Source organism: Monodon monoceros, unplaced genomic scaffold (genome assembly GCF_005190385.1).
Source record: "Monodon monoceros isolate NGI ecotype Baffin Bay Population unplaced genomic scaffold, NGI_Narwhal_1 Super_Scaffold_2, whole genome shotgun sequence".
NCBI classification, from domain to species: Eukaryota; Metazoa; Chordata; class Mammalia; order Artiodactyla; family Monodontidae; genus Monodon; species Monodon monoceros.
The window spans coordinates 68,106,324-68,120,344 of record NW_021703776.1 but is presented as its reverse complement, the minus strand read 5'-3'; the positions used below and the strand labels follow the sequence as shown (position 1 = coordinate 68,120,344).

General features: G+C 37.8%; 1 protein-coding gene and 1 non-coding gene across 2 annotated transcripts in view; both read left to right on the top strand.

Moving 5' to 3' along the window:
- The window catches only part of DOCK4 (dedicator of cytokinesis 4), a 480,919-nt gene that overhangs the window by 270,324 nt on the left and 196,574 nt on the right, over nucleotides 1–14,021 (top strand). The gene's annotated exons all lie outside the window — the stretch shown is intronic.
- LOC114902177 lies at nucleotides 12,580–12,685 on the top strand. Its single transcript, XR_003795401.1, has one exon. It is a non-coding gene; the product is annotated as a U6 spliceosomal RNA (small nuclear RNA).

Here is a 14,021-nt window from a genome sequence, read left to right as displayed (position 1 = left end):
TAAATGGAAACAGTGCAGTCAAAGAGAATTTTCAAGAGAATTGAGTTCACTCAACAAAGTATTGTTTTTTCCCTGCTTTCCTCCTGCTGTTCCTTGGTCATTGTACTAAAAAAAGAAAAAAATAACAACTTTGAAATTAGTTTTAGAATCAAATTCTACCACCTACTTTCCAGGCCTTTTATGCTTCATTGATGTCCTCCTATCTCTTGGAGTTGTAATCTTGTCTTTTTAATAGATAAAAGGATTTGTCTAGATAACTGGGTTTTTTCCCTCTAACCTAAGACTTACGTAGCGAAGGTACATTAACCACTATCTTTATTGAGATTAGAAACTGGGAGAAAATTTCACGTGATTCATTTAATTTTTAAATATAAAAATATAATTGAATTAACATATCTGTATGGTTAGATTTAGTTATGTTCGGTAATTCGAAATTTCCAAAGTTGTACTCTGTGGGAATTTTAAAATCCAAAAATCATATTGTGAGAGTTTGAAATTCTAAAAATAGTCATTAAAATGAGCCTGGTTTAGGTTTGTCCAGCAAATTGTTATTGTAAACATCACCTCTGATAGACGTTAGCAATCGAATTCTAGGAATGTGAAATAAGACTGAGCCAGTGTGATTTACTGAGGCACATTTGGTTCTGCGACTTGAAATAAATTGTGTAAAAATCCTTGGCTCCTGTTCAGTATGTACTAAGAGAAAATTCAGAATCTTTTCATATTATCTGTGTGTTTATGAAATCCTATTTCCTATAGTTTGCACATGTAACTTAAAACTAGCAGAAATCATATTTGCTAATCAGGTCAATTTCTAAAACCTGCTTTTTGCCTTAGCAACATGAGTGTTGTGGTTTCATTCCTGCCGAGACTGTACATTTTAACCCCCACAGAAGGTTAAAAGGAGTTACCTAGATAAGGAGCCCACACTTACAAGGAGGGCAGTTTAACTCTGTGGAGGAAGTGAACAGTGTTCTTTATTTAGCTGAGGTGAAAGGAGGCTTTTGAGAGAGTTAGATTGCATTTGGGGGATTGAGCATCACATAGTCAGGTGGTCGTTTAATTCAATAGTATTGAACTGGTGTAATTCTTAAAGATTGTGTCAATGCTCCTGATTTTTTAAAATAAATTTATTTATTCATTTATTTATTTTTGGCTGCGTTGGGTCTTTGTTACTGAGCACAGACTTTCTCTAGTTGCGGTGAGTGCGGGCTACTCTTGGTTGCGGTGCGCAGGCTTCTCATTGTGGTGGCTTCTCTTGTTGTGGAGCGCAGGCTCTAGGCTCACGGCCTTCAGTAGTTGTGGCATGTGGGCTCAGTAGTTGTGGCAGGCGGGCTCTAGAGCACCGGCTCAGTAGTTGCACACGGGCTTAGTTGCTCTGCGGCATGTGGGATCTTCCCAGACCAGGGCTCGAACCCGTGTCGTCTGCACTGGCAGGTGGATTCTTAACCACTGCGCGACCAGGGAAGTCCAATACTCCTGATTTTTGAGCACCGCCTTTAGAAACTTTGCTTTCTAATATTGTTTAAAGAAAACTGGTACTTATTGGCACCACCTATTGGCTAGACATATAGTATGTGGTCTTTTTGCTCACTTTTGGAATTTTGTAATTATTAAACCATGCTCTCTTTTTTATTCTTTTAGAGTTTTTAATTTTCAATTAATTTTACTTTCAGAAAAGTTGCAAGAATAGTACAAAGAATTCCTAATTTCTCAAAGGTTAACATTTTACTATAGTTGCTTATCCTTCTCTCTCTCTTTCTGTGCGCACGCACGCACACACACACACACACACACACACACATGCTTTATATATATGTATATATGTGTGTATAATTATATATCTGTGTATATTATATAGACTCTTTATATAGTAATTTAATATTACTTAATTGGTGTAATTCTTAAGGGTTGCATTAATGCCCCTGATGTTTATATATATATGTATATACATACACATACAGACACATATACATATATATACTTGTACATACATATATATCACACTTATATACATTTTTTCCCCACCTGAACTATTTGAGAACAAATTGCAGGAATTATTCCTCCTACCCCTGCTTACTCCGTGGCATGGCAATATAACCACAGTACACTGATCAAAATCAGGAAGGTAACAGTGATATAATACTCTTATCTAATCTGTAGATCTCATTCAGTTTTGGCAATTTTCTCAATGTCCTTTATAACAAAACAAACTCAAGCTGTGTTGCATGCAGTTGTCACACCTTTTTAGTTTCCTTTAAACCATTCTCTTTTAATGACAGTGAACAAAAAAGATATAGTTCAAAATATGATATTAAAATATGCTTTAAGATATTTGCAAAGCTGCATGCAGTACTTTAAAAAAAAACAACACGCAAATTCAAACCCAAATTATAAGCTAATGGAAGTAGTGATTAGAGCCTAATTTTATTCTCTAAATTACTTATATTTTGCTAATTTAGATATAATCACTAGCAATACTGTTTGGAAGATTTGCTGTGTAGAAAAAATTTGCAGTTTATAACAAGTATTTCAGTAAATTAAAAGAATCAGATATTACATTACATTCATATGTGCTGTGCTCTCTATATATTTTTAAAAGTTAGTTTTAGGCAGTGGTTTACTATATGTTTCATGTCTTGAAAAAATTGCAAGTAAGTAATAATAGCTACAGTAGAAAGCAAACAAACAAACAACCGTTTTGACCTTGACATAATCCTCAGTGTATGCCACTGAAACGTTGATATCCCAAATCCGAAATAAAGATGGAAACTTTAAGGGGAAAATTCTCCTTTGTTAAAAAAGAAATGGCACTTCTCTCTGAGTGGTCTCATCCAGCTTTCACTATGTGCCAATGGTCCCTCTTCATCTCTCATTTCTGGCCAATAAATTTCTTTTCTGGTTGAGACTCAATGAAAGTAAACAACTTCAGATGTCACTTATGTTCCTTAGTTTGACATTCCATGACTTACTATGTATTACTTCAGTCATATTTTCTGAATAACTGTTAGCCATAGGCTAACCACTTCTTTAAAGAAAACATAAAAGCCTTCCCAAAACTTTGAAATAGCAGATTGTGGACCAGCAGTTAAAATCACAATATTATTTGCTCATACTTACCATACCTTTTACATGTTAGAAAGTAGGCATCCCAGTAGATAGGGTTACCTGTTCAAAAATCTCGAGGACATGATCTTCAGAAGGTTAAGCCTGTAGTTAGACCCTTTGATTAATCCTCCATGTTGTCAAAATTGCATCCTTTAAGAGTTAAGTATGTCAGCGAAAAAATTATCAATCTAAAAAAGGAATGGAGAGGACCTTCAAGATGGCAGAGGAGTAAGACATGGAGATCACCTTCCTCCACACAAATACATCAAAAATACATCTACATGTGGAACAGCTCCTACAGAACACCTACTGAATGCTGGCAGAAGACCTCAGACTTCCCAAAAGGCAAGAAACTCCCCACAAACGTGGCTGTGTGGTTGACACGGTCTTGGTGCTCCAGCTGAGTGTCAGGATTGGGCCTCTGAGGTGGGAGAGCCGAGTTCAGGACATAGGACACCAGAGACCTCCCGGCCCCACGTAATATCAATCGGTGAGAGCTCTCCCAGAAATCTCAGTCTCAACGCAAAGACCCAGCTCCACTCAACAATCAGCAGGCTCCAGTGCTGGACACCCCAGGCTGAACAACTAGCAAGACAGGAACACAACCCCACCCATTAGCAGAAAGGCTGCCTAAAATCATACTAAGTTCATAGACAGCCCAAAACACACCACTAGATGTGGTCCTGCCCACCAGAAAGACAAGATCCAGCCTCATCCACCAGAACACAGGCACCAGTCTCCTCCACCAGGAAGCCTACACAACCCACTGAACCAACCTTACCCACTGAGGGCAGACACCAAAAACAACAGGAACTACGAACCTGCAGCCTGCGAAAAGGAGACCCCAAACACAGTAAGTTAAGCAAAATGAGAAGACAGAGAAACAGCAGATGAAGGAGCAAGGTAAAAACCCTCCAGACCAAACAAATGAAGAGAAAATAGGCAGTCTACCTGAAAAAGAATTCAGAGTAATGATAGTAAAGATGATCCAGAATCTCAGAAATAGAATGGAGACAATACAAGAAACGTTTAACAAGGACCTAGGAGAACTGAAGAGCAAGCAAACAATGATGAACAACACAATAAATGAAATTAAAAATTCTCTAGAAGGAATCAATAGCAGAATAACTGAGGCAGAAGAACAGATAAGTGACCTAGAAGATAAAATAGTGGAAATAATTACCACAGAGCAGAATACAGAAAAAAGAATGAAAAGAATTGAGGACAGTCTCAGAGAACTCTGGGACAACATTAAACGCACCAACATTCAAGTTATAGGGGCCCCAGAAGAGGAAGAGAAAAAGGAAGGGACTGGGAAAATTTTTGAAGAGATTATAGTTGAAAACTACCCTAATAGGGGAAAGGAAATAGTCAATCAAGTCCTGGAAGTGCAGAGAGTCCCATACAGCATAAATCCAAGGAGAAACACTCCAAGACACATATTAATCAAACTATCAAAAATTAAATACAAAGAAAAAATACTAAAAGCAGCGAGGAAAAAGCAACAAATAACATACAAGGGATTCCCCATAAGGTGAACAGCTGAACTTTCAGCAGAAACTCTGCAAGCCAGAAGGGAGTGGCAGGACATATTTAAAGTGATGAAAGGGAAAAACCTACAACCAAGATTACTCTACCCAGCAAAGATCTCATTCAGATTCGATGGAGAAATTAGAACCTTTACAGACAGGCAAAAGCTAAGAGAATTCAGCACCACGAAACCAGCTTTACAACAAATGCTAAAGGAACTTCTCTATGCAGGAAACACAAGAAGAGGAAAAGACCTACAATAACAAACCCAAAACAATTAAGAAAATGGTAATAGGAACATACATATCAATAATTACCTTAAATGTAAATTGATTAAATGCTCCAACCAAAAGACACAGACTGGCTGAATGGATACAAAAACAAGACCCACACATATGCTGTCTACAAGAGACCCACTTCAGACCTAGGGACATATACAGACTGAAAGTGAGGGGATGGAAGAAGATGTTCCATGCAAATGGAAATCAAAAGAAAGCTACAGTAGCAATTCTCATATCAGACAATATAGACTTTAAAAGACTATTACAAGAGACAAAGAAGGACACTACATAATGATCAAGCGACCAATCCAAGAAGATATAACAATTGTAAATATTTGTGCACCCAACATAGGTGCACCTCAATACATGCAAATACTAACAGCCATAAAAGGGGAATCAACAGTAACACAATCATAGTAGGGGACTTTAAGCCCCCACTTTAACCAATGGACAGATTAACCAAGATGAAAAATAAGGAGACACAAGCTTTAAATGATACATTAAACAAGATGGACTTAATCGATATTTATAGGACATTCCATCCAAAAACCACAGAATACAGTTTATTCTCACGTGTTCATGGAACATTCTCCAGGATAGATCATATATTGGGCCAAAAATCAAGCCTTGGTAATGGCCACAAATCAAGCCATGGTAAATTCAAGAAAATTGAAATTGTATCAAGTATCTTTTCCAACCACAACGCTATGAAACTAGATATCAATTACAGGAAAAGAGCTGTAAAAAATACAAACACATGGACGCTAAACAATACGCTCCTACATAACCAAGAGGTCACTGAACAAATCAAAGAGGAAATTAAAAAATACCTAGAAACAATGGACAATGAAAACACGATGGCCCAAAACCTATGGCATGCAACAAAAGCAGTTCAAATAGAGAAGTTTATAGCAATACAGTCCTGCCTCAAGAAACGAGAAACATCTCAAAAAAAAAACCTAAACTTACACCTAAAGCAATTAGAGAAAGAAGAACAACAACAAAAAAAAACCCCAATGTTAGCAGAAGGAAAGAAATCATAAGGATCAGGTCAGAAATAAATGAAACCGAAATGAAGGAAATGACAGGCAAGGTCAATGAAACTAAAAGCTAATTCTTTGAGAAAATAAACAAAATTGATAAACCATTAGCCAGACTCATCTAGAAAAAAAGGGAGAAGACTCAAATCAATAGAATTAGAAAGGAAAAGGGAGAAGTAACGAAACTGCAGAAATACAAAGGATCATGAGAGATTACTGCAAGCAACTCTATGCCAATAAAATGGACAACCTCGAAGAAATGGACAAATTCTTAGAAAAGCACAGCATTCCGAGACTGAACCAGGAAGAAACAGAAAATATAAACAAACCAATCACAAGCACTGAAATTGAGACTGTGATTAAAAACCTTCCAACAAGCAAAAGCCCAGGACCAGATGGCTTCACAGGCGAATTCTATCAAGCATTTAGAGAAGAGCTAACACCTATCCTTCTCAAACTCTTCCAAAATATAGCAGAGGGAGGAACACTCCCAAACTCATTCTCTGAGGCCACCATCACCCTGATACCAAAACCAGACAAAGATGCCACAAAAAGAATACTACAGACCAATATCACTGTTGAACATAAATTCAAAAATCCTCAACAAAATATTAGCAAACAGAATCCAACAGCACATTAAAAGGATCATACACCATGATCAAGTGGGGTTTATCCCAGGAATACAAGGATTCTTCAACATATGCAAATCAATAAATGTGATACACCATATTAACAAATTGAAGGAGAAAAACCATATGATCATCTCATTACATGCAGAAAAAGCTTTTGACAAAATACAACACTTATTTATAATAAAAACCCTCCAGAAAGTAGGCATAGAGGGAACTTTCCTCAACATAATAAAGGCCATATATGACAAACCCACAGCCAACATCTTTCTTAATGGTGAAAAACTGAAACCATTTCCACTAGCATCAGGAACAGGACAAGGCTGCCCACTCTCACCACTATTATTCAACATAGTTTTGGAAGTTTTAACCACAGCAATCAGAGAAGAAAAGAAACAAAAGGAATCCAAATCGGAAAAGAAGAAGTAAAACTGTTACTGTTTGCAGATGACATGATACTGTACATAGAGAATCCTAATGATGCTACCAGAAAACTACTAGAGCTAATCAGTGAATTTGGTAAAGTAGCAGGGCACAAAATTAATGCACAGAAATAGCTTGCATTCCTACACACTAATGATGAAAAACCTGAAAGAGAAATTAAGGAAATACTCCCATTTACCATTGCAACAAAAAGAATAAAATACCTAGGAATAAACCTACCTAAGGAGACAAAAGACATCTACGCAGAAAACTATAAGACACTGATGAAAGAAATTAAAGATGATACAAACAGATGGAGAGATATACCATGTTCTCGGATTGGAAGAATCAGCACTGTGAAAATGACTCTACTACCCAAAGCAATCTACAGATTCAATGCAATCCCTATCAAACTACCACTGGCATTTTTCACAGAACTAGAGCAAAAAATTTCACAATTAGTATGGAAACAAAAGACCCCAAATAGCCAAAGCAATCTTGAGAAAGAAAAATGGAGCTGGAAGAATCAAGCTCCCTGACTTCAGACTATACTACAAAGTTACAGTAATCAAGACAATATGGTACTGGCAGAAAACAGAAATATCAATCAATGGAACAGGATAGCAAGCCCAGAGATAAACCCACGCATCTGTGGTCAACTAATCTATGACAAAGGAGACAAGGATATACAATGGAGAAAATACAGTCTCTTCAATAAGTGGTGCTGGGCAAACTGGACAGCTACATGTAAAAGAATGCAATTAGAACACTGCCTAACACCATACACAAAAATAAGATTAAGGACTTAAATATAAGGCCAGTCTCTATAAAACTCTTAGAGGAAAACATAGGCAGAATGCTGTTTGACATAAATCACAGCAGGATCCTTTTTGACCCACCTCCTAGAGTAATGGAAATAAAAATAAACAAATGGGACCTAATGAAACTTAAAAGCTTTTGCACAGTGAAGGAAACCATAAACAAGATGAAAAGACAGCCCTCAGAATGGGAGGAAATATTTTCAAATGAAGCAACTGACAAAGAATTAATCTCCAAAATATACTAGCAGCTCATGAAGCTCAATATCGAAAAAAACAAACAACCCAATCCAAAAATGGGTAGAAGACCTAAATACACATTTCTCCAAAGAAGATATACAGATTGCCAACAAACACATGAGAAAGGATGCTCAACATCACTAATCATTAGAGAAATGCAAATCGAAACTACAATGAGGAATCACCAGTCAGAATGGCCATCATCAAAAAATCTACAAACAATAAATGCTGGAGAGGGTGTGGAGAAAAGGGAACCCTCTTGCACTGTTGGTGGGAATGTAAATTGATACAGCCACTATGGAGAACAGTATGGAGGTTCCTTAAAAAACTAAAAATAGAACTACCATATGATCCAGCAATCCCACTACTGGGCATATACCCTGAGAAAACCATAATTCAAAAAGAGTCATGTACCACAATGTTCACTGCAGCACTTAAATGTCCATCGACCGATGAATGAATAAAAAAGATGTGGCACATATATACAATGGAATATTACTCAGCCATAAAATGAAACAAAATTGAATTATTTGTAGTGAGGTGGATGGACCTAGAGTCTGTCATACAGAGTGAAGTAAGTCAGAAAGAGAAAAATACTGTATGCTAACATGTATATATAGAATCAAAAAAAAAAAAAAGTGTTTCTGAAGAACATAGGGGCAGGACAGGAATAAAGAGACAGACGTAGAGAATGGACTTGAGGACATGGGGAGGGGGAAGGGTAAGCTGGGATGAAGTCAGAGAGTGGCATTGACATATATACATTACCAAATGTAAAACAGATAGCTAATGGGAAGTAGCCACATAGCACAGGGAGTTCAGCTCGGTGCTTTGTGGCCACCTAGAGGGGTGGGATAGGGAGGGTTGGAGGGAGACACAAGAGGGAGGGGATATGTATGCGTATAGCTGATTCACTTTATTATACAGCCGCAACTAACACAACAATGTAAAGCAATTATACTCCAATAAAGATGTTAAAAAATACTAATCATAAAAAAATAAAAAAGAAATGGAAAATTTTATTTGGGCCAACCTGAGGATTATAACCCAGGAGACAGTCTCTCAGAGAGTTCTGAGTACTGTTCTGAAGAGGTAAAGGGAGAGGCCAGTATGTAAGTGATATATTACATATTTATCTATCTATCTATATATACACACATATATATATCAGTGTATATATGCACTATACATATTGCATATACCCCTTGACAAATGGGTATATGCAATTAAGCATCTTGGTAGAAGGTTACTGCTGCTCTTGAGGTAATGATATCTTAGTCAATGGCCCTTTTCTAAGTATGGGAAGATGCAAGAAATTGGGTTCATAAAATTTTCTCCTGAAAATATCTAACTCTGTGAAGGCCAGTTCTGCTAGTTTTCCCAGAGCACAGAGTACCTCATCTTTATCTTCACCCTGTGCTGTAGGTCAGCAACTGCAGTGGCTAATGACTTGATTATTGTAGAACAGGATGGTGGGCAACATTCTTTATTTTATAATTCTTTCCCTTTCAGTCTTAATTTCAACCAAGGTTTGGGGAGCATTTTGTGACCAGTTTGTCCCACAGTGCTAGGAATGCTCATTCCCAGGAAAGGCGAAGATTTTGTTGATGGGCCACTCTGTGTATTATTACTGGTCTAGGTCCTGTTAACAGTAGCAAAAATCCTCTTGACCGCCTGTCTTACTAGTCTGTTGTGGTCCAAGACATGGTTCCCTCTTGTTGCGTCTTCCCATGTCTATCGTTACACTATTTCATTCCTTCATCTTATGGGACTATATGTTTAGTCAGTTGTTTCAGGTCTCCTAATCATCATTAATTTTATCTGAGGCTCAGTCATGCATTTGGTAATGCAAGAAACAATAATCTTGTGAAATAGACATAATAGAAGTAGGATAGCTAGTAACATTAATAAGATCGTTAGTAAGTAAGCTAAGAATTTCAATTAGGTTCAGCCCAGGTTGTCTGACCAGTTTGTTCTTCACCAATTGCTCTCTTTAAAAGAAATAATATATTGGCACTATACATAAAATTCACCAAAGATATCTACACACACAAGGCGAGTCTTGGGTACCTTACAGGATTGAGAAGGGAATATTATCTTCTAAGGAGTTACATGGCTGGCACCAGAAGAAGAAAAATTGATCTTCATGGTTGAACAGGTATTTCTGCCATTGGGGAGGTCTTGTTAACACATAATGCAGATGCAAAGTGCAAGATAGAGGGGAGGGCAGAAGCCCAAAAGGGCAGAGAAAAATTTTATATTTAAAGTTTTCTTGTCTTGCCTTAAAATATGAATTTTTATTTCATCAAACAGTTAAAATGGTCAGCAATAGGCATATTCACAAATTGAATAATACGGGCTGAAAATCAGAAATCAAGGTGTGATTCTTTAGAAAGGAGAGTAATTTTTTTTAACTTTAAATTGGTTTTTAAAGTGCATCAGTAAGAGGAGATCCATCTCCAAATTTGAGCAGTAGCAACATTAATTACATAAGTGTCTAGGCTTTCAATATGAAAATGTTAAAGGTCTTTTTAAAAAATTTTTCTTTTATTGGGGTATAGTTGTTTTACAATGTTGTGTTTCTACTGTACAACAAAGTGAAGTAGAGTTCCCTGTGCTATACAGCAGGTTCTTATTAGTTATCTCTTTTATACATATTATTGTATATATGTCAATCCCTATCTCCCAATTCATCCCACTCCCTGCCCCGGCTTTCCCCCTTTGGTGTCCATATGTCTGTTCTCTACATCTGTGTTTCTATTTCTGCCTTGCAGACCAGTTCATCTATACCATTTTTTTAGGTTCCACATATATGTGTTAATATATGATATAGAATTATGCCATAGATTTAGTGGAAAACAGTTTAATGGTAGTGGAGTTTAAAGAAGTTCGAATAAGATTAACTCCATTATTTAAATGATCATGGGGAAGGTGATGATGCTGGTAGTGTTTATAATTTTTGACTTTGCTGCAGAGTTCATAGATCATAGAGATTTTGTACAAAAGGAGGAGGAAGCCAATGCTGGGAGGATGGCCTTAGTCACACCATGTAAGTCACCAAACATCTTTTTTAGACTAAAACACTTCTGAGGCTATCTGCCAAACTGTATTTTTTTTTAAAAAAGCAAATATGTTCCATGCATTTGAACGCTTATAGTTGGAAAACCTCTGGCGATGGAAAACTTCGTTCTTTGTAAACTGATGCTGCATTTACATATATTGAGACATGGAACATATCCATAAAGTTGTGTAATTCTCTATAAAATGCATTCTTATATCCCAGTTCTTAGTTTGTTAGATCAGATCCTTAAGAATTATTTTAAATGCCTTTGTTTAACCAAAAAGAAAGAAAGAAAGAAAGAAATGTTAAAGAACACTTGTCCTTTGGGTAATCTGGTCCTGCTGGAGAGAGGCTTTGAGCAGCTTGGTGCCCTCCTTCATATAATGAACACACATTTCAGTAGGCCTAGAGTGCTGTCACAGCTCACACTTTATTTCTTCATCTAACCTGGCCCATTTCTACACTCTCATCTCTTCCTAATGCTTCTGGGTTTTCCTCAGTTGACTCATTTTCCAACTGTCTTGTCTCACTTGAACCACTCCTAACAGACATTTGGCTTCCTTTCTTCCCTCTGTTCCAGAGACCCTCAGACCCTGTCTCTGACCTCCCTGTATAAACACCTCGCCTCATCCCTTCAGGATTTTACTGTTTGATGCAGCCAGCATGTACCCCTGAAAGTTATATATGCTTCTGGTGTTTTATTTTAGAAGTCAATTACCTTGCCTTATAGACACAATATAGAATATTCTAGTACCCAAAGCAAAAATCAGATGACAGATTTTGTAAATCAAGCACATAGAAGGCAATAGAAGTAAAAATTCTTGCTCTGATAATAATGAGGTCTTAGGATGTAAGAAAAGAACAAATTTTACTGAAGATGAATTTATGATAGACTCTAATAATATCACCTTTAGGACGTTTTGCTGACGCCTCACGACGTTAGTAATTTTGTGGTTCAGGTTTAGAAGTCCTAGCAGTTACACATTTTACCCTTAGCCCCCTACCTTCCAAACACAAAGTATGCAAGTACTGTCAAGAAATAGTGTTTTTAGAGTTTTGCCCCAGAACAGCAGCACAAGGAGCTGCATGAAACCGCTCAAAATTAGAACAACTGTAACTGGTGAAGATCTTTTTTTTTTTTTTTTTTTTTTTTTTTTTTTGCGGTATGCGGGCCTCTCACCGTTGTGGCCTCTCCCGTTGCGGAAAACAGGCTCCGGACGCGCAGGCTCAGCGGCCATGGCTCACGGGCCCAGACGCTCCACGGCATGTGGGATCTTCCCAGACTGGGGCACGAACCTGTGTCCCCTGCATCAGCAGGCGACTCTCAACCACTGCGCCACCAGGGAAGCCCAAAGATCATATTTTTAAAAAGCATTAAAGTCTGAAAAAATTTTTAAGCGCATACAGCAAATGAAGAAATACTTATTCAAGAATAATACTAAATCTTATGCTCGTTTCGGCAGCACATATACTAAAAATTGGAACGATACAGAGAAGATTAGCATGGCCCCTGCACAAGGATGACACGCAAATTCGTGAAGCGTTCCATATTTTTGGGATATATGTACATGTATAGCTGATTCACTGTGTTATAAAGCAGAAACTAACACACCACTGTAAAGCAATTTTACTCCAATAAAAATGTTAAAAACAACAAAAAAGAATAATACCAAATCTTGATAAAAACAGAGAGAGTGGGTGACACTTGTGTCACAGCCCACTTCCTCCCTCCCACCTGCCCCTGCTCAGTGTGATGGAAGTTCTCCTCTAGGCACTTGTGGCCAAGAAGATGGGGCTGCTTCTCCCCTCAGCTCTCAATCAAGGGCTACTGTATCTGACCAAAAGCTGAAGGCCTCCAGTGTTTCTCATCTCCATTAGGTCTGAGTTGCAGAGGCTGAATTCCTGGCAAAAGTGGCTAAGAGTTTGGGGGCTCCCTTCTACCACCCCACCCCACTCATAGGGCAGGGGCTCCATCGTAGACATAGCAAGCCAAGAATATGGGGGCATCAATTGACCTTGCCCCAGCTCACATACTGGGTAGAGGTTCCACAGGAGGAGACCAGAGGTTACTGGCCCAGCCTAGCACTGGCTCATAAATCAGAGGTGTCACTCTAAAGAATGGACCCACATCCAGCTCTGGAGCAGTGGGTCAGAGACTTGGCCCAGGAAAGAGGCCATGTATAAAGAGAGAAAACTCACAAGCTCTGCCGAACGAAAATGATTTTATTTGAAACAGAGTCTGCAGAAATTTAAGCCTACAGGAACTCTTGAAAACAGTGGAGATTTTGGGGGGAAAAGTGTTTTTTCTCAGAAAAGAAAGAAAACAAAAATGAACAGAACCTCAGAAAAATCCCACCAGGCACACCAACATGTATAAAATTAGACTACCAGAAGGAAAGGAGAGAGAGAAAGGAGCAGGAAATATATTTTTTTAAATATTGACGAAAAACTTTCCAAATTTGATGAAAACGTTAATCTACACATCCAAGAAGCTCAATGACTCATCAGTGTCACTCTTCCTCTTTCCAATCCCGTTTTCCAGGCAACCCTAAGAATACTTTCTTAAAACACAAATTGGATCATGTTTCCTTTACTTAAAATTCTCCAATGGCTTCTTGTTGCATTTAGAATAAGAATAATTAATTATGGCTCCTGTGACTGCTGCTTATATTTCCTGCCTCCCTTCCAGCCTCATTTGACTCCTCTTGCTTCAGACACAGTGGCCTTCCTCCACTTTCTCCGTCACCCCCAGCTCTTTCCTGTTGTAGGACCTTTGCACGGGCTCTTTTCTCTTCCTGGTGCATCGTCTCCCCATCTTTTTTTTTAATCCCTTACTAAACTGTTTTCATTTATTTATTTATTTATTTACATCTTTTTTTTTTTTTTTTTTG